Below are 23,687 nucleotides of genomic sequence, written 5' to 3'. Positions count from 1 at the left end.
GTGCCTTGGACATGAGCTAGGACCTTAAGATTCTGCATTTAAGGAGGACCAGCAGCCGCGTTGCACGGGAGAATGTGAAAAGTGTTTATACGTAGTAGAAACCTGAGAAATCCGTCCGTTTTCGTAATTTATTATCGAATAGACTTAAAGCCAGATCGTCACATTGGCCGCTCGTCTCTCTGAAACGGTTACATTTATCGTCTGCAAAGCTATGTCGCGTGCTGCGGTATTTGGAGACACTAAAAGCACCATAGTAGAACACAGATGAAGCTTCTAAGATGATGTAATAGCCAGTAAGAAGTAGTACAATTCAAATTTAGGTATCGATTATTGACTTTTTAGCTGGCTTTGGTGATTTGGACATGAGCTAGGACCTTAAGATTCTGCATGAAAGGAGGACAAGCAGCCGAGTTGCATGGGAGAATGTGAAAATTGTTCATATGTAGTAAATACCTGAGAAATTCGTCCGTTTTCGTCATTTGTTATCGAATCGACTTAAAGCCAGATCGTCACATTGGCCGCTCTTCTCTCTGAAACGGTTGTACTTATCGTTTGCAAAGCTATGTCGCGTGCTGCGGTATGCGGAAACACAAAAGGCACCATAGTGGACACACAGATGAAGCTTCTAAGTTGATGTAATAGCCAGTAAGAAGTAGTACAATTCAAGTTTTAGGTATGGATTATTGACTTTTTAGCTATCTTTGGTGCCTTGGACATGAGCTAGGATCTTAAGATTTTGCATGAAAGGAGGACTAGCAGCCGCGTTGCATGGGAGAATGTGAAAAGTGTTCATATGTAGTAAAAACCTGAGAAATCCTTCCGTTTTCCTAATTTGTTATGGAATCGACTTAAAGCCAGATCGTCACATTGGCCGCGCTTCTCTCTGAAACGGTTGTACTTATCGTCTGCAAAGCTATGTCGCGTGCTGCGGTATGCGGAGACACTAAAAGCACCATAGTGGATCACAGATGAAGCATCTACGTTGATGTAATAGCCAGTAAGAAGTAGTACAATTCAAGTTTTAGGTATCGATTATTGACTTTTTACCCTTCTTTGGTGCCTTGGACATGAGTTAGGTACTTAAGATTTTGCATGAAAGGAGGACTAGCAGCCGCGATGCGCGGGAGAATGTGAAAAGTGTTCATACGTAGTAAAAACCTGAGAAATCCGTCCGTTTTCGCTATTTGTTATCGAATCGACTTAAAGCCAGATCGTCACATTGCCCGCTCTTCTGTCTGAAACGGTTACATTTATCGTCTGCAAAGCTATGTCGCATGCTGCGGTATGCGGAGACACTAAAAGCACCATAGTGGATCACAGATGAAGCATCTACGTTGATGTAATAGCCAGTAAGAAGTAGTACAATTCAAGTTTTAAGTATCGATTATTGACTTTTTAGCTGGCTTTGGTGCCTTGGACATGAGCTAGAACCTTAAGATTCTGCATGAAAGCAGGACTAGCAGCCGAGTTGCACGGGAGAATGTGAAAAGTGTTCACACGTAGTAAAAACCTGAGGAACCCGTCCATTTTCGTCATTTGTTATCGAATCGACTTAAAGCCAGATCGTCACATTGGCCGATCTTCTCTCTGAAACGGTTGTACTTATCGTCTGCAAAGCTATGTCGCGTGCTGCGGTATACGGAGACACTAAAAGCACCATAGTAGAACACAGATGAAGCTTCCTAGTTGATGTAATAGCCAGTAAGAAGTAGTACAATTCAAGTTTTAGTTATCGATTATTGACTTTTTAGCTGGCTTTGGTGCCTTGGACATGAGGTAAGACCTTAAGATTCTGCATGAAAGGACGACTAGCAGCCGAGTTGCACGGGAGAATGTGAAAAGTGTTCATATGTAGTAAAAACGTGAGAAATCCGTTACTTTTCGTCATTTGTTATTGAATCGACTTAAAGCCAGATCGTCACATTGGCTTCCCTTCTGTCTTAAACGGTTACATTTATCGTCTGCAAAGCTATGTCGCTTGGTGCGGTATGCGGAGACACTAAAAGCACCATAGTAGAACACAGATGAAGCTTCTAAGTTGATGTAATAGCCAGTAAGAAGTAGTACAATTCAAGGTTTAGGTATCGATTATTGACTTTTTAGCTGGCTTTGGTGACTTGGACATGAGCTAGGACCTTACGATTCTGCATGAAAGGAGGACTAGCTGCCGAGTTGCAAGGGAGAATGTGAAAAGTGTTCATATGTAGTAAAAACCTGAGAAATCCGTCCGTTTTCGTAATTTGTTATGGAATCGACTTAAAGCCAGATCGTCACATTGGCCGCGCTTCTCTCTGAAACGGTTGTACTTATCGTCTGCAAAGCTATGTCGCGTGCTGCGGTATGCGTAGACACTAAAAGCACCATAGTAGAACACAGATGAAGCTTCTAAGTTGATGTAATAGCCAGTAAGAAGTAGTACAATTCAAGATTTAGGTATCGATTATTGACTTTTTAGCTGACTTTGGTGCCTTGGACATGAGCTACGACCTTAAGATTCTGCATGAAAGGAGGACTAGCAGCCGCGTTGCACGGGAGTATGTAAAGAGTGTTCATATGTAGTAAAAACCTGAGAAATCCGTCCGTTTTCGTCATTTGGTATCGAATCGACTTGTAGCAAGATCGTCACATTGGCCGCTCTTCTATCTGAAACGGTTGTACTTATCGTCTGCAAAGCTATGTCGCGTGCTGCGGTATGCGGAGACACTAAAAGCACCATAGTAGAACACAAATGAAGCTTCTAAGTTGATGTAATAGCCAGTAAGAAGTTGTACAATTCAAGTTTTAGGAATCGATTATTGACTTTTTAGCTAGCTTTGGTGCCTTGGACATGAGCTAGGACCTTAAGATTCTGCATGAAAGGAGGACTAGCAGCCGCGTTGCACGGGAGTATGTGAAAAGTGTTCATATGTAGTAAAAACCTGAGATATCCGTCGATTTTCGTCATTTGTTATCGAATCGACTTATAGCCTGATCGTCACATTGGCCGCTCTTCTCTCTGAAACGGTTGTACTTATCGTCTGCAAAGCTATGTCGCGTGCTGCGGTATGCGAAGACACTAAAATCACCATAGTGGAACACAGATGAAGCTTCTCAGTTGATGTAATAGCCAGTAAGAAGTAGTACAATTCAAGTTTTAGCTATCGATTATTGACTTTTTAGCTGGCTTTGGTGCCTTGGACATGAGCTATGTCCTTAAGATTCTGCACGAAAGGAGGACTAGCAGCCGAGTTGAATGGGAGAATGTGAAAAGTGTTCATATGTAGTAAAAACCTTAGAAATCCGTCCGTTTTCGTCATTTGTTACCGAATCAACTTGAAGCCAGATCGTCACATTGGCCGCTCTTCTCTCTGAAACGGTTGTACTTATCGTCTGTAAAGCTATGTCGCGTGCTACAGTATGCGGAGACACTAAAAGCACCATAGTAGAACACAGATGAAGCTTCTAAGTTGATGTGATAGCCAGTGAGAAGTAGTACAATTCAAGTTTTAGGTATCGATTATTGACTTCCTAGCTGGCTTTTGTGCCTTGGACATGAGCTAGGACCTTAAGATTCTGCATGAAATTAGGACTAGCAGCCGCGTTGCACGGGAGTTTGTGAAAAGTGTTCATATGTAGTAAAAACCTGAGAAATCCGTCCATTTTCGTCATTTGTTATAGAATAGACTTAAAGCCAGATCGTCACATTGGCCGCTCTTCTCTCTGAAACGGTTGTACTTATCGTTTGCAAAGCTATGTCGCATGCTGCGGTATGCGGATATACTAAAATCACCATAGTGGAACACAGATGAAGCTTCTAAGTTGACGTAATAGCCAGTAAGAAGTAGTACAATTCAAGGTTTAGGTATCGAATATTGACTTTTTAGCTGGCTTTGGTGCCTTGGACATGAGATAGGTCCTTAAGATTCTGCATGAAAGGAGGACTAGCAGCCGAGTTGCATGGGAGAATGTGAAAAGTGTTCATCTGTAGTAAATCCCTGAGAAATTCGTTCGTTTTCGTCATTTGTTACCGAATCGACTTAAAGCCAGATCGTCATATTGGCCGCTCTTCTCTATGAAACGGTTGTACTTATCGTTTGCAAAGCTATGTCGCGTGCTGCGGTATTCCGAGACACAAAAAGCACCATAGTGGACACACAGATGAAGCTTCTAAGTTGATGTAATAGCCAGTAAGGAGTAGTACAATTCAAGTTTTAGGTATCGAATATTGACTTTTTAGCAGGCTTTGGTGCCTTGGACATGGGCTAGGACCTTAAGATTCTGCATGAAAGGAGGACTAGCAGCCGAGTTGCACGGGAGGATGCGAAAAGTGTTCATATGTAGTAAAAACCAGAGAAATCCGTCCGTTTTCGTAATTTATTATCGAATCGACTTAAAGCAGTGCGTCACATTGGCCGCTCTTCTCTCTCAAACGGTTGTACTTATCGTCTGCAAAGCTATGTCGCGTGCTGCGGTATGCGGAGACACTAAAAGCACCATAGTAGAACACAGATTAAGCTTCTAAGTTGATGTAATAGCCAGTAAGAAGCAGTACAATTCAAGTTTTAGGTATCGATTATTGACTTTTTAGCTGGCTTTTGTGCCTTGGACATGAGCTAGGACCTTATGATTCTGCATGAAAGGAGGACTAGCAGCCGAGTAGCATGGGAGAATGTGAAAAGTGTTCATATGTTGTAAAAACCTGAGAAATCTGTCCGTTTCCGTCATTTGTTATCGAATCGACTTAAAGCCAGATCGTCACATTGGCCGCTCTTCTCTCTGAAACGGTTGTACTTATCGCCTGAAAGCTATGTCGCGTGCTGCGGTATGCGGAGACACTAAAAATACCATAGTAGAACACAGATGAAGCTTCTAAGTTGATGTAATAGCCAGTAAGGAGTAGTACTATTCAAGTTTTAGGTATCGAATATTGCCTTTTTAGCTGGCTTTGATGCCTTGGACATGAGCTACTACCTTAAGATTCTGCATGAAAGGAGGACTAGCAGCCGAGTTGAATGGGAGAATGTGAAAAGTGTTCATATGTAGTAAAAGCCTGAGAAATCCGCCCGTTTTCGCCATTGTTATCGAATGGAATTAAAGCCAGATCGTCACATTGGCCGCTCTTCTTTCAGAAACGGTTGTACTTATCGTCTGCAAAGCTATGTCGCGTGCTGCGGTATGCGGAGACACTAAAAGCACCATAGTAGAACACAGATGAAGCTTCAAAGTTGATGTAATAGCCAGTAAGAAGTAGTACAATTCAAGACTTAGGTGTCGATTATTGGCTTTTTTGCTGGCTTTGGTGCCTTGGACATGAGCTAGGACCTTACGATTGTGCATGAAAGGAGGACTAGCAGCCGAGTTGCACGGGAGTATGTGAAAAGTGTTCATATGTAGTAAAAACCTGAGAAATCCGTCCATTTTCGTCATTTGTTATCGAATCGACTTAAAGCCAGATCGTCACATTGCCCGCTCTTCTCTCTGAAACGGTTGTACTTATCGTCTGCAAAGCTATGTCGCGTGCTGCGGTATGCGGAGACACTAAAAGCACCATAGTAGAACACAGATGAAGCTTCTAAGTTGATGTAATAGCCAGTAAGGAGTAGTACAATTCAAGTTTTAGGTATCGAATATTGAATTTTTAGCTGGCTTTGGTGCCTTGGACATGAGCTAGGACCTTAAGATTCTGCATGAAAGGAGGACTAGCAGCCGAGTTGCATGGGAGAATGTGAAAAGTGTTCATATGTAGTAAAAACCTGAAAAATCCGTCCGTTTTCGTCATTTGTTATCGAATGGACTTGAAGCCAGATCGTCACATTGGCCGCTCTTCTCTCTGAAACCGTTGTACTTATCGTTTGCAAAGCTATGTCGCGTGCTGCGGTATGCGGAGACACGAAAAGCACCATAGTGGACACACAGATGAAGCTTCTAAGTTGATGTAATAGCAAGTAAGAAGTAGTACAATTCAAGTTTTAGGTATGGATTATTGACTTTTTAGCTATCTTTGGTGCCTTGGAAATGAGATAGGACATTAAGATTCTGCATGAAAGGAGGACTAGGAGCCGCGTTTCATGGGAGTATGTGACAAGTGTTCATATGTAGTAAAAACCTGAGAAATCCGTCCGTTTTCGTCATTTGTTATCGAATAGACTTAAAGCCAGATCGTCACATTGGCCGCTCTTCTCTCTGAAACGGTTGTACTTAACGTCTGCAAAGCTATGTCGCGTGCTGCGGTATGCAGAGACACTAAAAGCACCATACTATAACACAGACGAAGCTTCTAAGTTGATGTAATAGCCAGTAAGAAGTAGTACAATTCAAGTTTTAGGTTTCGATTATTGACTTTTTAGCTGGCTTTGGTGACTTGGACATGAGCTAGGATCTTAAGATTCTGCATGAAAGGAGGACTACCAGCCGAGTTGCATGGGAGGATGTGAAAAGTGTTCATATGTAGTAAAAACCTGAGAAATCCGTCCGTTTTCGTAATTTGTTATGGAATCGACTTTAAGCCAGATCGTCACATTGGCCGCTCTTCTCTCTGAAACGGTTGTACTTATCGTCTGCAAAGCAATGTCGCGTGCTGCGGTATGCGTAGACACTAAAAGCACCATAGTAGAACACAGATGAAGCTTCTAAGTTGATGTAATAGCCAGTAAGAAGTAGTACAATTCAAGATTTACGTATCGATTATTGACTTTTTTGCTGGCTTTGGTGCCTTGGACATGAGCTAGGACCTTATGATTCTGCATGAAAGGAGGACTAGCAGCCGAGTTGTATGGGACAATGTGAAAAGTGTTCATATGTAGTAAAAACCTGAGAAATCCGTCCGTTTTCGTCACTTGTTATCGAATCGACTTAAAGCCAGATCGTCACATTGGCCGCTCTTCTCCCTGAAACGGTTGTACTTATCGTCTGCAAAGCTATGTCGTGTGCTGCGGTATGCGGAGACACTAAAAGCACCATAGTAGAACACAGATGAAACTTCAAAGTTGATGTAATAGCCAGTAAGAAGTAGTACAATTCAAGTTTTAGGTATCGATTATTGACTTTTTAGCTGGCTTTGGTGCCTTGGACATGAGCTAGGACCTTAAGATTCTGCATGAAAGGAAGACTAGCAGCCGCGTTGCATGGGAGTATGTGAAAAGTGTTCATATGTAGTAAATACCTGAGAAATCCGTCCATTTTCGTCATTTGTTATCGAATCGACTTAAAGCCAGATCGTCACATTGGCCGCTCTTCTCTCTGAAACGGTTGTACTTATCGCCTGAAAGCTATGTCGCGTGCTGCGGTATGCGGAGACATTAAAAATACCATAGTAGAACACAGATGAAGCTTCTAAGTTGATGTAATAGCCAGTAAGGAGTAGTACTATTCAAGTTTTAGGTATCGAATATTGCCTTTTTAGCTGGCTTTGATGCCTTGGACATGAGCTACTACCTTAAGATTCTGCATGAAAGGAGGACTAGCAGCCGAGTTGAATGGGAGAATGTGAAAAGTGTTCATATGTAGTAAAAGCCTGAGAAATCCGCCCGTTTTCGCCATTGTTATCGAATGGAATTAAAGCCAGATCGTCACATTGGCCGCTCTTCTTTCAGAAACGGTTGTACTTATCGTCTGCAAAGCTATGTCGCGTGCTGCGGTATGCGGAGACACTAAAAGCACCATAGTAGAACACAGATGAAGCTTCAAAGTTGATGTAATAGCCAGTAAGAAGTAGTACAATTCAAGACTTAGGTATCGATTATTGGCTTTTTTGCTGGCTTTGGTGCCTTGGACATGAGCTAGGACCTTACGATTGTGCATGAAAGGAGGACTAGCAGCCGAGTTGCACGGGAGTATGTGAAAAGTGTTCATATGTAGTAAAAACCTGAGAAATCCGTCCATTTTCGTCATTTGTTATCGAATCGACTTAAAGCCAGATCGTCACATTGCCCGCTCTTCTCTCTGAAACGGTTGTACTTATCGTCTGCAAAGCTATGTCGCGTGCTGCGGTATGCGGAGACACTAAAAGCACCATAGTAGAACACAGATGAAGCTTCTAAGTTGATGTAATAGCCAGTAAGGAGTAGTACAATTCAAGTTTTAGGTATCGAATATTGAATTTTTAGCTGGCTTTGGTGCCTTGGACATGAGCTAGGACCTTAAGATTCTGCATGAAAGGAGGACTAGCAGCCGAGTTGCATGGGAGAATGTGAAAAGTGTTCATATGTAGTAAAAACCTGAAAAATCCGTCCGTTTTCGTCATTTGTTATCGAATGGACTTGAAGCCAGATCGTCACATTGGCCGCTCTTCTCTCTGAAACCGTTGTACTTATCGTTTGCAAAGCTATGTCGCGTGCTGCGGTATGCGGAGACACGAAAAGCACCATAGTGGACACACAGATGAAGCTTCTAAGTTGATGTAATAGCAAGTAAGAAGTAGTACAATTCAAGTTTTAGGTATGGATTATTGACTTTTTAGCTATCTTTGGTGCCTTGGAAATGAGATAGGACATTAAGATTCTGCATGAAAGGAGGACTAGGAGCCGCGTTTCATGGGAGTATGTGACAAGTGTTCATATGTAGTAAAAACCTGAGAAATCCGTCCGTTTTCGTCATTTGTTATCGAATAGACTTAAAGCCAGATCGTCACATTGGCCGCTCTTCTCTCTGAAACGGTTGTACTTAACGTCTGCAAAGCTATGTCGCGTGCTGCGGTATGCAGAGACACTAAATGCACCATACTATAACACAGACGAAGCTTCTAAGTTGATGTAATAGCCAGTAAGAAGTAGTACAATTCAAGTTTTAGGTTTCGATTATTGACTTTTTAGCTGGCTTTGGTGACTTGGACATGAGCTAGGATCTTAAGATTCTGCATGAAAGGAGGACTACCAGCCGAGTTGCATGGGAGGATGTGAAAAGTGTTCATATGTAGTAAAAACCTGAGAAATCCGTCCGTTTTCGTAATTTGTTATGGAATCGACTTTAAGCCAGATCGTCACATTGGCCGCTCTTCTCTCTGAAACGGTTGTACTTATCGTCTGCAAAGCAATGTCGCGTGCTGCGGTATGCGTAGACACTAAAAGCACCATAGTAGAACACAGATGAAGCTTCTAAGTTGATGTAATAGCCAGTAAGAAGTAGTACAATTCAAGATTTACGTATCGATTATTGACTTTTTTGCTGGCTTTGGTGCCTTGGACATGAGCTAGGACCTTATGATTCTGCATGAAAGGAGGACTAGCAGCCGAGTTGTATGGGACAATGTGAAAAGTGTTCATATGTAGTAAAAACCTGAGAAATCCGTCCGTTTTCGTCACTTGTTATCGAATCGACTTAAAGCCAGATCGTCACATTGGCCGCTCTTCTCCCTGAAACGGTTGTACTTATCGTCTGCAAAGCTATGTCGTGTGCTGCGGTATGCGGAGACACTAAAAGCACCATAGTAGAACACAGATGAAACTTCAAAGTTGATGTAATAGCCAGTAAGAAGTAGTACAATTCAAGTTTTAGGTATCGATTATTGACTTTTTAGCTGGCTTTGGTGCCTTGGACATGAGCTAGGACCTTAAGATTCTGCATGAAAGGAAGACTAGCAGCCGCGTTGCATGGGAGTATGTGAAAAGTGTTCATATGTAGTAAATACCTGAGAAATCCGTCCATTTTCGTCATTTGTTATCGAATCGACTTATAGCCAGATCGTCACATTGGCCCCTCTTCTCTCTGAAACGGTTGTACTTATCGACTGCAAAGCTATGTCGCGTGCTGCGGTATGCGGAGACACTAAAATCACCATAGTGGAACACAGATGAAGCTTCTAAGTTGATGTAATAGCCAGTAAGAAGTAGTACAATTCAAGTCTTAGGTTTCGATTATTGACTTTTTAGCTGGCTTTGGTGCCTTGGACATGAGCTATGTCCTTAAGATTCTGCATGAAAGGAGGACTAGAAGCCGAGTTGAAAGGGAGAATGTGAAAAGTGTTCATATGTAGTAAAAACCTGAGAAATCCGTCCGTTTTCGTCATTTGTTATCGAATCAACTTGACGCCAGATCGTCACATTGCCCGCTCTTCTCTCTGAAACGGTTGTACTTATCGTCTGCAAAGCTATGTCGCCTTCTGCGGTATGCGGAGACACTAAACGCACCATAGTAGAACACAGATGAAGCTTCAAAGTTGATGTAATAGCCAGTAAGGAGAAGTACAATTCAAGTTTTAGGTATCGAATATTGACTTTTTAGCTGGCTTTGGTGCCTTGGACATGAGCAAGGACCTTAAGATTCTGCATGAAAGGAGGACTAGCAGCCGAGTTGCACGGGAGTATGTGAAAAGTGTTCATATGTAGTAAAAACCTGAGAAATCCGTCCGTTTTCGTCATTTGTTATCGAATCGACTTGAAGCCAGATCGTCACATTGGCCGCTCTTCTCTCTGAAACAGTTGTACTTATCGTCTGCAAAGCTATGTCGCGTGCTGCGGTATGCGGAGACACTAAAAGCACCATAGTAGAACACAGATGAAGCTTCTAAGTTGATGTAATAGCCAGTACGAAGTAGTACAATTCAAGTTTTAGGTATCGATAGTTGACGTTTTAGCTGGCTTTGGTGCCTTGGCCATGAGCTAGGACCTTATGATTCTGCATGAAAGGAGGACTAGCAGTCGAGTTGCATGGGAGAATGTGAAAAGTGTTCATATGTAGTAAAAACCTGAGAAATCCGTCCGTTTTCGTCATTTGTTATCGAATCGACGTAAAGCCAGATCGTCACATTGGCCGCTCTTCTCTCTGCAACGGTTGTACTTATCGTCTGCAAAGCTATGTCGTGTGCTGCGGTATGCGGAGACACTAAAAGCACCATAGTAGAACACAGATGAAACTTCAAAGTTGATGTAATAGCCAGTAAGAAGTAGTACAATTCAAGTATTAGGTATCGATTATTGACTTTTTAGCTGGCTTTGGTGCCTTGGACATGAGCTAGGACCTTAAGATTCTGCATGAAAGGAAGACTAGCAGCCGCGTTGCATGGGAGTATGTGAAAAGTGTTCATATGTAGTAAATACCTGAGAAATCCGTCCATTTTCGTCATTTGTTATCGAATCGACTTATAGCCAGATCGTCACATTGGCCCCTCTTCTCTCTGAAACGGTTGAACTTATCGTCTGCAAAGCTATGTCGCGTGCTGCGGTATGCGGAGACACTAAAATCACCATAGTGGAACACAGATGAAGCTTCTAAGTTGATGTAATAGCCAGTAAGAAGTAGTGCAATTCAAGTTTTAGGTTTCGATTATTGACTTTTTAGCTGGCTTTGGTGCCTTGGACATGAGCTATGTCCTTAAGATTTTGCATGAAAGGAGGACTAGCAGCCGAGTTGAAAAGGAGAATGTGAAAAGTGTTCATATGTAGTAAAAACCTGAGAAATCCGTCCGTTTTCGTCATTTGTTATCGAATCAACTTGAAGCCAGATCGTCACATTGCCCGCTCTTCTCTCTGAAACGATTGTACTTATCGTCTGCAAAGCTATGTCGCCTTCTGCGGTATGCGGAGACACTAAACGCACCATAGTAGAACACAGATGAAGCTTCTAAGTTGATGTAATAGCCAGTAAGGAGTAGTACAATTCAAGTTTTAGGTATGGAATATTGACTTTTTAGCTGGCTTTCGTGCCTTGGACATGAGCAAGGACCTTAAGATTCTGCATGAAAGGAGGACTAGCAGCCGAGTTGCACGGGAGGATGCGAAAAGTGTTCATATGTAGTAAAAACCTGAGAAATCCGTCCATTTTCGTAATTTATTATCGAATCGACTTAAAGCAGTGCGTCACATTGGCCGCTCTTCTCTCTGAAACGGTTGTACTTATCGTCTGCAAAGCTATGTCGCGTGCTGCGGTATGCGGAGACACTAAAAGCACCATAGTAGAACACAGATTAAGCTTCTATGTTGATGTAATAGCCAGTAAGAAGTAGTACAATTCAAGTTTTAGGTATCGATTATTGACTTTTTAGCTGGCTTTTGTGCCTTGGACATGAGCTAGGACCTTATGATTCTGCATGAAAGGAGGACTAGCAGCCGAGATGCATGGGAGAATGTGAATAGTGTTCATATGCAGTAAGAAAATGAGAAATCCGTCCGTTTTCGTCATTTGTTATCGAATCGACTTAAAGCCAGATCGTCACATTGGCCGCTCTTCTCTCTGAAACGGTTGTACTTATCGTCTGCAAGGCTATGTCGCGTGCTGCAGTATGCGGAGATACTAAAAGCACCATAGTAGAACAGAGATGAAGCTTCTAAGTTGATGTGATAGCCAGTGAGAAGTAGTACAATTCAAGTTTTAGGTATCGATTATTGACTTTTTAGCTGGCTTTGGCGCCTTGGAGATGAGCTAGGACCTTACGATTCTGCATGAATTGAGGACTAGCAGCCGCGTTGCACGGGAGTATGTGAAAAGTGTTCATATGTAGTAAAAACCTGAGAAATCCGTTCATTTTCGTCATTTGTTATCGAATCGACTTAAAGCCAGTTCGTCACATTGGCCCCTCTTCTCTCTGAAACGGTTGTACTTATCGTCTGCAAAGCTATGTCGCGTGCTGCGGTATGCGGGGACACTAAAAGCACCATAGTAGAACACAGATGAAGCTTCTAAGTTGATGTAATAGCCAGTAAGGAGTAGTACAATTCAAGTTTTAGGTATCGAATATTGACTTTTTAGCTGGCTTTGGTGCCTTAGACATGAGCTAGGACCTTAAGATTGTGCATGAAAGAAGGACTAGCAGCCGCGTTGCACGGGAGTATGTAAAGAGTGTTCATATGTAGTAAAAACCTGAGAAATCCATCCGTTTTCGTCATTTGTTATCGAATCGACTTAAAGCCAGATCGTCACATTGGCCGCTCTTCTCTCTGAAACGGTTGTACTTATCGTCTGCAAAGCTATGTCGCGTGCTGCGGTATGCGGAGACGCTAAAAGCACCATAGTAGAACACAGATGAAGCTTCAAAGTCGATGTAATAGCCAGTAAGAAGTAGTACAATACAAGATTTAGGTATCGATTATTGACTTTTTTGCTGGCTTTGGTGCCTTGGACATGACCTAGGACCTTAAGATTCTGCATGAAAGGAGGACTAGCAGCCGAGTTGCACGGGAAAATGTAAAAAGTGTTCATATGTATTAAAAACCTGAGAAATCCGTCCATTTTCGTCATTTGTTATCGAATCGACTTAAAGCCAGTTCGTCACATTGGCCCCTCTTCTCTCTGAAACGGTTGTACTTATCGTCTGCAAAGCTATGTCGCGTGCTGCGGTATGCGGAGACACTAAAAGCACCATAGTAGAACACAGATGAAGCTTCTAAGTTGATGTAATAGCCAGTAAGGAGTAGTACAATTCAAGTTTTAGGTATCGAATATTGACTTTTTAGCTGGCTTTGGTGCCTAGGACATGAGCTAGGACCTTAAGATTCTGCATGAAAGGAGGACTAGCAGCCGAGTTGCACGGCAGGATGCGAAAAGTGTTCATATGTAGTAAAAACCTGAGAAATCCGTCCGTTTTCGTAATTTATTATGGAATCGACTTAAAGCAGTGCGTCACATTGGCCGCTCTTCTCTCTGAAACGGTTGTACTTATCGTCTGCAAAGCTATGTCGCGTGCTGCGGTATGCGGAGACACTAAAAGCACCATAGTAGAACACAGATGAAGCTTCTAAGTTGATGTAATAGCCAGTAAGGAGTAGTACAATTCAAGTTTTAGGTATCGAATATTGACTTTTTAGCTGGCTTTGGTGCCTAGGACATGAGCTAGGACCTTAAGATTCTGCATGAAAGGAGGACTAGCAGCCGAGTTGCACGGCAGGATGCGAAAAGTGTTCATATGTAGTAAAAACCTGAGAAATCCGTCCGTTTTCGTAATTTATTATGGAATCGACTTAAAGCAGTGCGTCACATTGGCCGCTCTTCTCTCTGAAACGGTTGTACTTATCGTCTGCAAAGCTATGTCGCGTGCTGCGGTATGCGGAGACACTAAAAGCACCATAGTAGAACACAGATTAAGCTTCTAAGTTGATGTAATAGCCAGTACGAAGTAGTACAATTCAGGATTTAGGTATCGATTATTGACTTTTTAGCTGGCTTTTGTGCCTTGGACATGAGCTTGGACCTTATGATTCTGCATGAACGGAGGACTAGCTGCCGAGTTGCATGGGAGAATGTGAAAAGTGTTCATATGTAGTAAAAACCTGAGAAATCCGTCCATTTTCGTCATTTGTTATCGAATCGACTTAAAGCCAGATCGTCACATTGGCCGCTCTTCTCTCTGAAACGGTTGTACTTATCGTCTGCAAAGCTATGTCGCGTGCTGCGGTATGCGGAGACACTAAAAGCACCATAGTAGAACAGAGATGAAGCTTCTAAGTTGATGTAATAGCCAGTAAGAAGTAGTACAATTCAAGATTTAAATATCGATTATTGTCTTTTTTGCTGGCTTTGGTGCTTGGACATGAGCTATGACCTTAAGATTCTGCATGAAAGGAGGACTAGCAGCCGCGTTGGACGGGACTATGTGACAAGTGTTCATATGTAGTAAAAACCTGAGAAATCCGTCCATTTTCATCATTTGTTATCGAATCGACTTAAAGCCAGATCGTCACATTGGCCTCTCTTCTCTCTGAAACGGTTGTACTTATCGTCTGCAAAGCTATGTCGCGTGCTGCGGTATGCGGAGACACTATAATCTCCATAGTGGAACACAGATGAAGCTTCTAAGTTGATGTAATAGCTAGTAAGATGTAGTCAATTTAGGTATCGATTATTGACTTTTCAGCTGGCTTTGGTGCCTTGGACATGAGCTATGTCCTTAAGATTCTGCATGAAAGGAGGACTAGCAGCCGAGTTGCATTGGAGAATGTGGAAAGTGTTCATATGTAGTAAAAACCTGAGAAATCCGTCCGTTTTAGTCATTTGTTATCGAATCAACTTGAAGCCAGATCGTCAAATTGCCCGCTTTTCTCTCTGAAACGATTGTACTTATCGTCTGCAAAGCTATGTCGCGTGCTGCTGTATGCGGAGACACTAAAAGCACAATAGTAGAACGCAGATGAAGCTTCTAAGTTGATGTGATAGCCAGTGAGAAATAGTACAATTAAAGTTTTAGGTATCGATTATTGACTTTTTAGCTGGCTTTTGTGCCTTGGACATGAGCTAGGACCTTATGATTCTGCATGAAAGGAGGACCAGCAGCCGAGTTACATGGGAGTATGTGAAAAGGGTTCATATGTAGTAAAAACCTGAGAAATCCGTCCGTTTCCGTCTTTTGTTATCGAATCGACTTAAAGCCAGATCGTCACATTGGCCGCTCTTCTCTCTGAAACGGTTGTACTTATCGTCTGCAAAGCTATGTCGCGTGCTGCGGTATGCGGAGACACTAAAAGCACCATAGTAGAACACAGATGAAGCTTCTAAGTTGATGTGATAGCCAGTGAGACGTAGTACAATTCAAGTTTTAGGTATCGAGCTAGGACCTAAAGATTCTGCATGAAAGGAGGACTAGCAGCCGCGTTGCACGGGAGGATGTAAAAAGTGTTCATATGTAGTAAAAACCTCAGAAATCCGTCCGTTTTCGTCATTTGTTATCGAATCGACTTAAAGCCAGATCGTCACATTGGCCTCTCTTCTCTCTGAAACGGTTGTACTTATCGTCTGCAAAGCTATGTCGCGTGCTGCGGTATGCGGAGACACTATAATCTCCATAGTGGAACACAGATGAAGCTTCTAAGTTGATGTAATAGCTAGTAAGATGTAGTCAATTTAGGTATCGATTATTGACTTTTTAGCTGGCTTTGGTGCCTTGGACATGAGCTAGGACCTTAAGATTCTGCATGAAAGGAGGACTAGCAGCCGAGTTGCATTGGAGAATGTGGAAAGTGTTCATATGTAGTAAAAACCTGAGAAATCCGTCCGTTTTAGTCATTTGTTATCGAATCAACTTGAAGCCAGATCGTCAAATTGCCCGCTTTTCTCTCTGAAACGATTGTACTTATCGTCTGCAAAGCTATGTCGCGTGCTGCAGTATGCGGAGACACTAAAAGCACAATAGTAGAACGCAGATGAAGCTTCTAAGTTGATGTGATAGCCAGTGAGAAGTAGTACAATTAAAGTTTTAGGTATCGATTATTGACTTTTTAGCTGGCTTTTGTGCCTTGGACATGAGCTAGGACCTTATGATTCTGCATGAAAGGAGGACTAGCAGCCGAGTTACATGGGAGTATGTGAAAAGGGTTCATATGTAGTAAAAACCTGAGAAATCCGTCCGTTTCCGTCATTTGTTATCGAATCGACTTAAAGCCAGATCGTCACATTGGCCGCTCTTCTCTCTGAAACGGTTGTACTTATCGTCTGCAAAGCTATGTCGCGTGCTGCGGTATGCGGAGACACTAAAAGCACCATGGTAGAACACAGATGAAGCTTCTAAGTTGATGTGATAGCCAGTGAGACGTAGTACAATTCAAGTTTTAGGTATCGAGCTAGGACCTAAAGATTTTGCATGAAAGGAGGACTAGCAGCCGCGTTGCACGGGAGGATGTAAAAAGTGTTCATATGTAGTAAAAACCTGAGAAATCCGTCCGTTTTCGTCATTTGTTATCGAATCGACTTAAAGCCAGATCGTCACATGGGCCCCTCTTCTCTCTGAAACGGTTGTACTTATGGTCTGCAAAGCTATGTCGCGTGCTGCGGTATGCGGAGACACTAAAAGCACCATAGCAGAACACAGATTAAGCTTCTAAGTTGATGTAATAGCAAGTAAGAAGTAGTACAATTCAAGTTTTAGGTATCGATTATTGACCTTTTAGCTGGCTTTTGTGCCTTGGACATGGGCTAGGACCTTATGATTCCGCACGGAAGGAGGACTAGCAGCCGAGTTGCTTGGGAGAATGTGAAAAGTGTTCATATGTAGTAAAAACCTGAAAAATGCGTCCGTTTTCGTCATGTGTTATCGAATCGACTTAAAGCCAGATTGTCACTTTGGCCGCTCTTCTATCTGAAACGGTTGTACTTATCGTCTGCAAAGCTATGTCGCGTGCTGCGGTATGCGGAGACACTAAAAGAACCATAGTAGAATACAGATGAAGCTTCAAAGTTGATGTAATATCCAGTAAGAAGTAGTGCAATTGAAGATTTAGGTATCGATTATTGACTTTTTTGCTGGCTTTGGTGCCTTGGACATGAGCTAGGACCTTACGATTCTGCATGAAAGGAGGACTAGCAGCCGAGTTGCACGGGAGAATGTAAAAAGTGTTCATATGTAGTATAAACCTGAGAAATCCGTCCGTTTTCGTCACTTGTTATCGAATCGACTTAAAGCCAGATCGTCACATTGGCCCCTCTTCTCTCTGAAACGGTTGTACTTATCGTCTGCAAAGCTATGTCGCGTGCTGCGGTATGCGGAGACACTAAAAGCACCATAGTAGAACACAGATGAAGGTTCTAAGTTGATGTGATAGCCAGTGAGAAGTAGTACAATTCAAGTTTTAGGTATCGATTATTGACTTTTTAGCTGGCTTAGGTGCCTTGGACATGAGCTAGGACCTTACGATTCAGCATGAAAGGAGGACTAGCAGCCGCGTTGCACGGGAGTATGTGAAAAGTGTTCATATGTAGTAAAAACCTGAGAAATCCGTCCGTTTTCGTCATTTGTTATCGAATCGACTTAAAGCCAGTTCGTCACATTGGCCCCTCTTCTCTTTGAAACGGTTGTACTTATCGTCTGCAAAGCTATGTCGCGTGCTGCGGTATGCGGAGACACTAAAAGCACCATAGTAGAACACAGATGAAGCTTCTAAGTTGATGTAATAGACAGAAAGGAGTAGTACAATTCAAGTTTTAGGTATCGAATATTGACTTTTTAGCTGGCTTTGGTGCCTTATACATGAGCTAGGAACTTAAGATTCTGCATGAAAGGAGGACTATCAGCCGCGTTGCACGGGAGTATGTGAAAAGTGTTCATATGTAGTAAAAACCTGAGAAATCCGTCCATTTTCGTCATTTGTTATCTAATCGACTTGAGGCCAGTTCGTCACATTGGCCCCTCTTCTCTCTGAAACGGTTGTACTTATCGTCTGCAAAGCTATGTCGCGTGCTGCGGTTTGCGGAGACACTAAAATCACCATAGTGGAACACAGATCAAGCTTCAAAGATGATGTAACAGCTAGTAAGATGTAGTGAATTTAGGTATCGATTATTGACTTTTTAGCTGGCTTTGGTGCGTTGGACATGAGCTATGTCCTTAAGATTCTGCATGAAAGGAGGACTAGCAGCCGAGTTGCATTGGAGAATGTGGAAAGTGTTCATATGTAGTAAAAACCTGAGAAATCCGTCCGTTTTAGTCATTTGTTATCGAATCAACTTGAAGCCAGATCGTCACATTGCCCGCTTTTCTCTCTGAAACCGTTGTACTTATCGTCTGCAAAGCTATGCCGCGTGCAGCGGTATGCGGAGACACTAAAAGCACCATAGTAGAACTCAGATGAAGCTTCAAAGTTGATGTAATAGCCAGTAAGAAGTAGTACAATTCAAGTTTTAGGTATCGATTATTGACTTTTTAGCTGGCTTTGGTGCCTTGGACATGAGCTATGTCCTTAAGATTCTGCATGAAAGGAGGACTAGCAGCCGAGATGCATGGGAGAATGTCAATAGTGTTCATCTGTAGTAAAAAAATGAGAAATCCGTCCGTTTTCGTCAGTTGTTATCGAATCAACTTGAAGCCAGATCGTCATATTGCCCGCTCTTCTCTCTGAAACTGTTGTACTTATCGTCTGCAAAGCTATGTCGCGTGCTGCGGTATGCGGAGTCACTAAAAGCACCATAGTAGAACACATATGAAGCTTCTAAGTTGATGTAATAGCCAGTAAGGAGTAGTACAATTCAAGTTTTAGGTATCGAAAATTGACTTTTTAGCTGGCTTTGGTGCCTTGGCCATTAGGTAGGACCTTATGATTGTGCATGAAAGGATTACTAGCAGCCGAGTGGCACGGGAGGATGCGAAAAGTGTTCATATGTAGTAAAAACCTGAGAAATCCGTCCGTTTTCGGAATATATTATCGAATCGACTTAAAGCAGTGCGTCACATTGGCCGCTCTTCTCTCTGAAACGGTTGTACTTATCGTCTGCAAAGCTATGTCGCGTGCTGCAGTATGCGGTGACACTGAAAGCACCATAGTAGAACGCAGATGAAGCTTCTAAGTTGATGTTATAGCCAGTGAGAAGTAGTACAATTAAAGTTTTAGGTATCGATTATTGACTTTTTAGCTGGCTTTTGTGCCTTGGACATGAGCTAGGACCTTATGATTCCGCACGGAAGGAGGACTAGCAGCCGAGTTGCTTGGGAGAATGTAAAAAAGTGTTCATATGTAGTAAAAACCTGAAAAATGCGTCCGTTTTCGTCATGTGTTATCGAATCGACTTAAAGCCAGATTGTCACATTGGCCGCTCTTCTATCTGAAACGGTTGTACTTATCGTCTGCAAAGCTATGTCGCGTGCTGCGGTATGCGGAGACACTGAAAGCACCATAGAAGAATACAGATGAAGCTTCAAAGTTGATGTAATAGCCAGTAAGAAGTAGTACAATTGAAGATTTAGGTATCGATTATTGACTTTTTTGCTGGCTTTGGTGCCTTGGACATGAGCTAGAACCTTACGATTCTGCATGAAAGGAGGACTAGCAGCCGAGTTGCACGGGAGAATGTAAAAAGTGTTCATATGTAGTATAAACCTGAGAAATCCGTCCGTTTTCGTCACTTGTTATCGAATCGACTTAAAGCCAGATCGTCACAATGGCCCCTCTTCTCTCTGAAACGGTTGTACTTATCGTCTGCAAAGCTATGTCGCGTGCTGCGGTATGCGGAGACACTGAAACCACCATAGTAGAACACAGATGAAGGTTCTAAGTTGATGTGATAGCCAGTGAGAAGTAGTACAATTCAAGTTTTAGGTATCGATTATTGACTTTTTAGCTGGCTTAGGTGCCTTGGACATGAGCTAGGACCTTAAGATTCTGCAAGAAAGGAGGACTAGCAGCCGCGTTGCACGGGAGTATGTGAAAAGTGTTCATATGTAGTAAAAACCTGAGAAATCCGTCCATTTTCGTCATTTGTTATCGAATCGACTTAAAGCAGTGCGTCACATCGGCCGCTCTTCTCTCTGAAACGGTTGTACTTATCGTCTGCAAAGCTATGTCGCGTGCTGCGGTATGCGGAGACACTAAAAGCACCATAGCAGAACACAGATTAAGCTTCTAAGTTGATGTAATAGCAAGTAAGAAGTAGTACAATTCAAGTTTTAGGTATCGATTATTGACCTTTTAGCTGGCTTTTGTGCCTTGGACATGAGCTAGGACCTTATGATTCCGCACGGAACGAGGACTGGCAGCCGCATTGCTCGGTAGTATGTGAAAAGTGTTCATATGTAGTAAAAACCCTGAAAAATGCGTCCGTTTTCGTCATGTGTTATCGAATCGACTTAAAGCCAGATTGTCCACATTGGCCGCTCTTCTATCTGAAACGGTTGTGTACTTATCGTCTGCAAAGCTATGTCGCGTGCTGCGGTATGCGGAGACACTAAAAGGGACCATAGTAGAATACAGATGAAGCTTCAAAGTTGATGTAATAGCCAGTAAGAAGTAGTACAATTGAAGATTTAGGTATCGATTATTGACTTTTTAGCTGGCTTTGGTGCCTTGGACATGAGCTAGGACCTTACGATTCTGCATGAAAGGAGGACTAGCAGCCGAGTTGCACGGGAGAATGTAAAAAGTGTTCATATGTAGTATAAACCTGAGAAATCCGTCCGTTTTCGTCACTTGTTATCGAATCGACTTAAAGCCAGATCGTCACATTGGCCCCTCTTCTCTCTGAAACGGTTGTACTTATCGTCTGCAAAGCTGTGTCGCGTGCTGCGGTATGCGGAGACACTAAAAGCACCATAGTAGAACACAGATGAAGGTTCTAAGTTGATGTGATAGCCAGTGAGAAGTAGTACAATTCAAGTTTTAGGTATCGATTATTGACTTTTTAGCTGGCTTAGGTGCCTTGGACATGAGCTAGGACCTTAAGATTCTGCATGAAAGGAGGACTAGCAGCCGCGTTGCACGGGAGTATGTGAAAAGTGTTCATATGTAGTAAAAACCTGAGAAATCCGTCCTTTTTCGTCATTTGTTATCTAATCGACTTGAGGCCAGTTCGTCACATTGGCCCCTCTTCTCTCTGAAACGGTTGTACTTATCGTCTGCAAAGCTATGTCGCGTGCTGCGGTATGCGGAGACACTAAAAGCACCATAGTAGAACACAGATGAAACTACTAAGTTGATGTAATAGCCAGTAAGGAGTAGTACAATTCAAGTTTTAGGTATCGAATATTGACTTTTTAGCTGGCTTTGGCGCCTTGGACATGAGCTAGGACCTTAAGATTCTGCATGAAAGGAGGACTAGCAGCCGCGTTGCACGGGACTATGTGACAAGTGTTCATATGTAGTAAAAACCTGAGAAATCCGTCCATTTTCGTCATTTGTTAGCGAACCGACTTAAAGCCAGATCGTCACATTGGCCTCTCTTCTCTCTGAAACGGTTGTACTTATCGTCTGCAAAGCTATGTCGCGTGCTGCGGTTTGCGGAGACACTAAAATCACCATAGTGGAACACAGATGAAGCTTCTAAGTTGATGTAATAGCTAGTAAGATGTAGTCAATTTAGGTATCGATTATTGACTTTTTAGCTGGCTTTGGTGCCTTGGACATGAGCTATGTCCTTAAGATTCTCCATGAAAGGAGGACTAGCAGCCGAGTTGCATTGGAGAATGTGGAAAGTGTTCATATGTAGTAAAAACCTGAGAAATCCGTCCGTTTTAGTCATTTGTTATCGAATCAACTTGAAGCCAGATCGTCACATTGACCGCTTTTCTGTCTCAAACCGTTGTACTTATCGTCTGCAAAGCTATGTCGCGTGCTGCGGTATGCGGAGACACAAAAAGCACCATAGTAGAACACAGATGAAGCTTCTAAGTTGATGTAATAGCCAGTAAGGAGTAGTACAATTCAAGTTTTAGGTATCGAATATTGACTTTTTAGCTGGCTTTGGTGCCTTGGACATGAGCTAGGAACTTAAGATTCTGCATGAAAGGAGGACTATCAGCCGCGTTGCACGGGAGTATGTGAAAAGGGTTCATATGTAGTAAAAACCTGAGAAATCCGTCCATTTTCGTCATTTGTTATCTAATCGACTTGAGGCCAGTTCGTCACATTGGCCCCTCTTCTCTGAAACGGTTGTACTTATCGTCTGCAAAGCTATGTCGCGTGCTGCGGTATGCGGAGACACTAAAAGCACCATATTAGAACACAGATGAAGCTTCTAAGTTGATGTAATAGCCAGTAAGGAGTAGTACAATTCAAGTTTTAGGTATCGAATATTGACTTTTTAGCTGGCTTTGGCGCCTTGGACATGAGCTAGGACCTTAATATTCTGCATGAAAGGAGGACTAGCAGCCGCGTTGCACGGGAGTATGTGAAAAGTGTTCATATGTAGTAAAAACCTGAGAAATCCGTCCATTTTCGTCATTTGTTATCGAATCGACTTAAAGCCAGTTCGTCACATTGGCCCTCTTCTCTTTGAAACGGTTGTACTTATCGTCTGCAAAGCTATGTCGCGTGCTGCGGTATGCGGAGACACTAAAAGCACCATAGTAGAACACAGATGAAGCTACTAAGTTGATGTAATTGCCAGTAAGGAGTAGTACAATTCAAGTTTTAGGTATCGAATATTGACTTTTTAGCTGGCTTTGGTGCCTTGGACATGAGCTATGTCCTTAAGATTCTGCATGAAAGGAGGACTAGCAGCCTAGTTGCATTGGAGAATGTGGAAAGTGTTCATATGTAGTAAAAACCTGAGAAATCCGTCCGTGTTAGTCATTTGTTATCGAATCAACTTAAAGCCAGATCGTCACATTGCCCGCTTTTCTCTCTGAAACCGTTGTACTTATCGTCTGCAAAGCTATGCCGCGTGCTGCGGTATGCGGAGACACTAAAAGCACCATAGTAGAACTCAGATGAAGCTTCAAAGTTGATGTAATAGCCAGTAAGAAGTAGTACAATTCAAGTTTTAGGTATCGATTATTGACTTTTTAGCTGGCTTTGGTGCCTTGGACATGAGCTATGTCCTTAAGATTCTGCATGAAAGGAGGACTAGCAGCCGAGATGCATGGGAGAATGTGAATAGTGTTCATCTGTAGTAAAAAAATGAGAAATCCGTCCGTTTTCGTCAGTTGTTATCGAATCAACATGAAGCCAGATCGTCATATTGCCCGCTCTTCTCTCTGAAACGGTTGTACTTATCGTCTGCAAAGCTATGTCGCGTGCTGCGGTATGCGGAGTCACTAAAAGCACCATAGTAGAACACAGATGAAGCTTCTAAGTTGATGTAATAGCCAGTAAGGAGTAGTACAATTCAAGTTTTGGTATCGAAAATTGACTTTTTAGCTGGCTTTGGTGCCTTGGACATGAGGTAGGACTTTATGATTGTGCATGAAAAGATTACTAGCAGCCGAGTGGCACGGGAGGATGCGAAAAGTGTTCATATGTAGTAAAAACCTGAGAAATCCGTCCGTTTTCGGAATATATTATCGAATCGACTTAAAGCAGTGCGTCACATTGGCCGCTCTTCTCTCTGAAACGGTTGTACTTATCGTCTGCAAAGCTATGTCGCGT

The sequence above is a fragment of the Schistocerca gregaria genome, unplaced genomic scaffold (assembly GCF_023897955.1).
Source record: "Schistocerca gregaria isolate iqSchGreg1 unplaced genomic scaffold, iqSchGreg1.2 ptg000159l, whole genome shotgun sequence".
Classification (NCBI taxonomy): domain Eukaryota; kingdom Metazoa; phylum Arthropoda; class Insecta; order Orthoptera; family Acrididae; genus Schistocerca; species Schistocerca gregaria.
Note: the sequence above shows the minus strand (reverse complement) of the source record.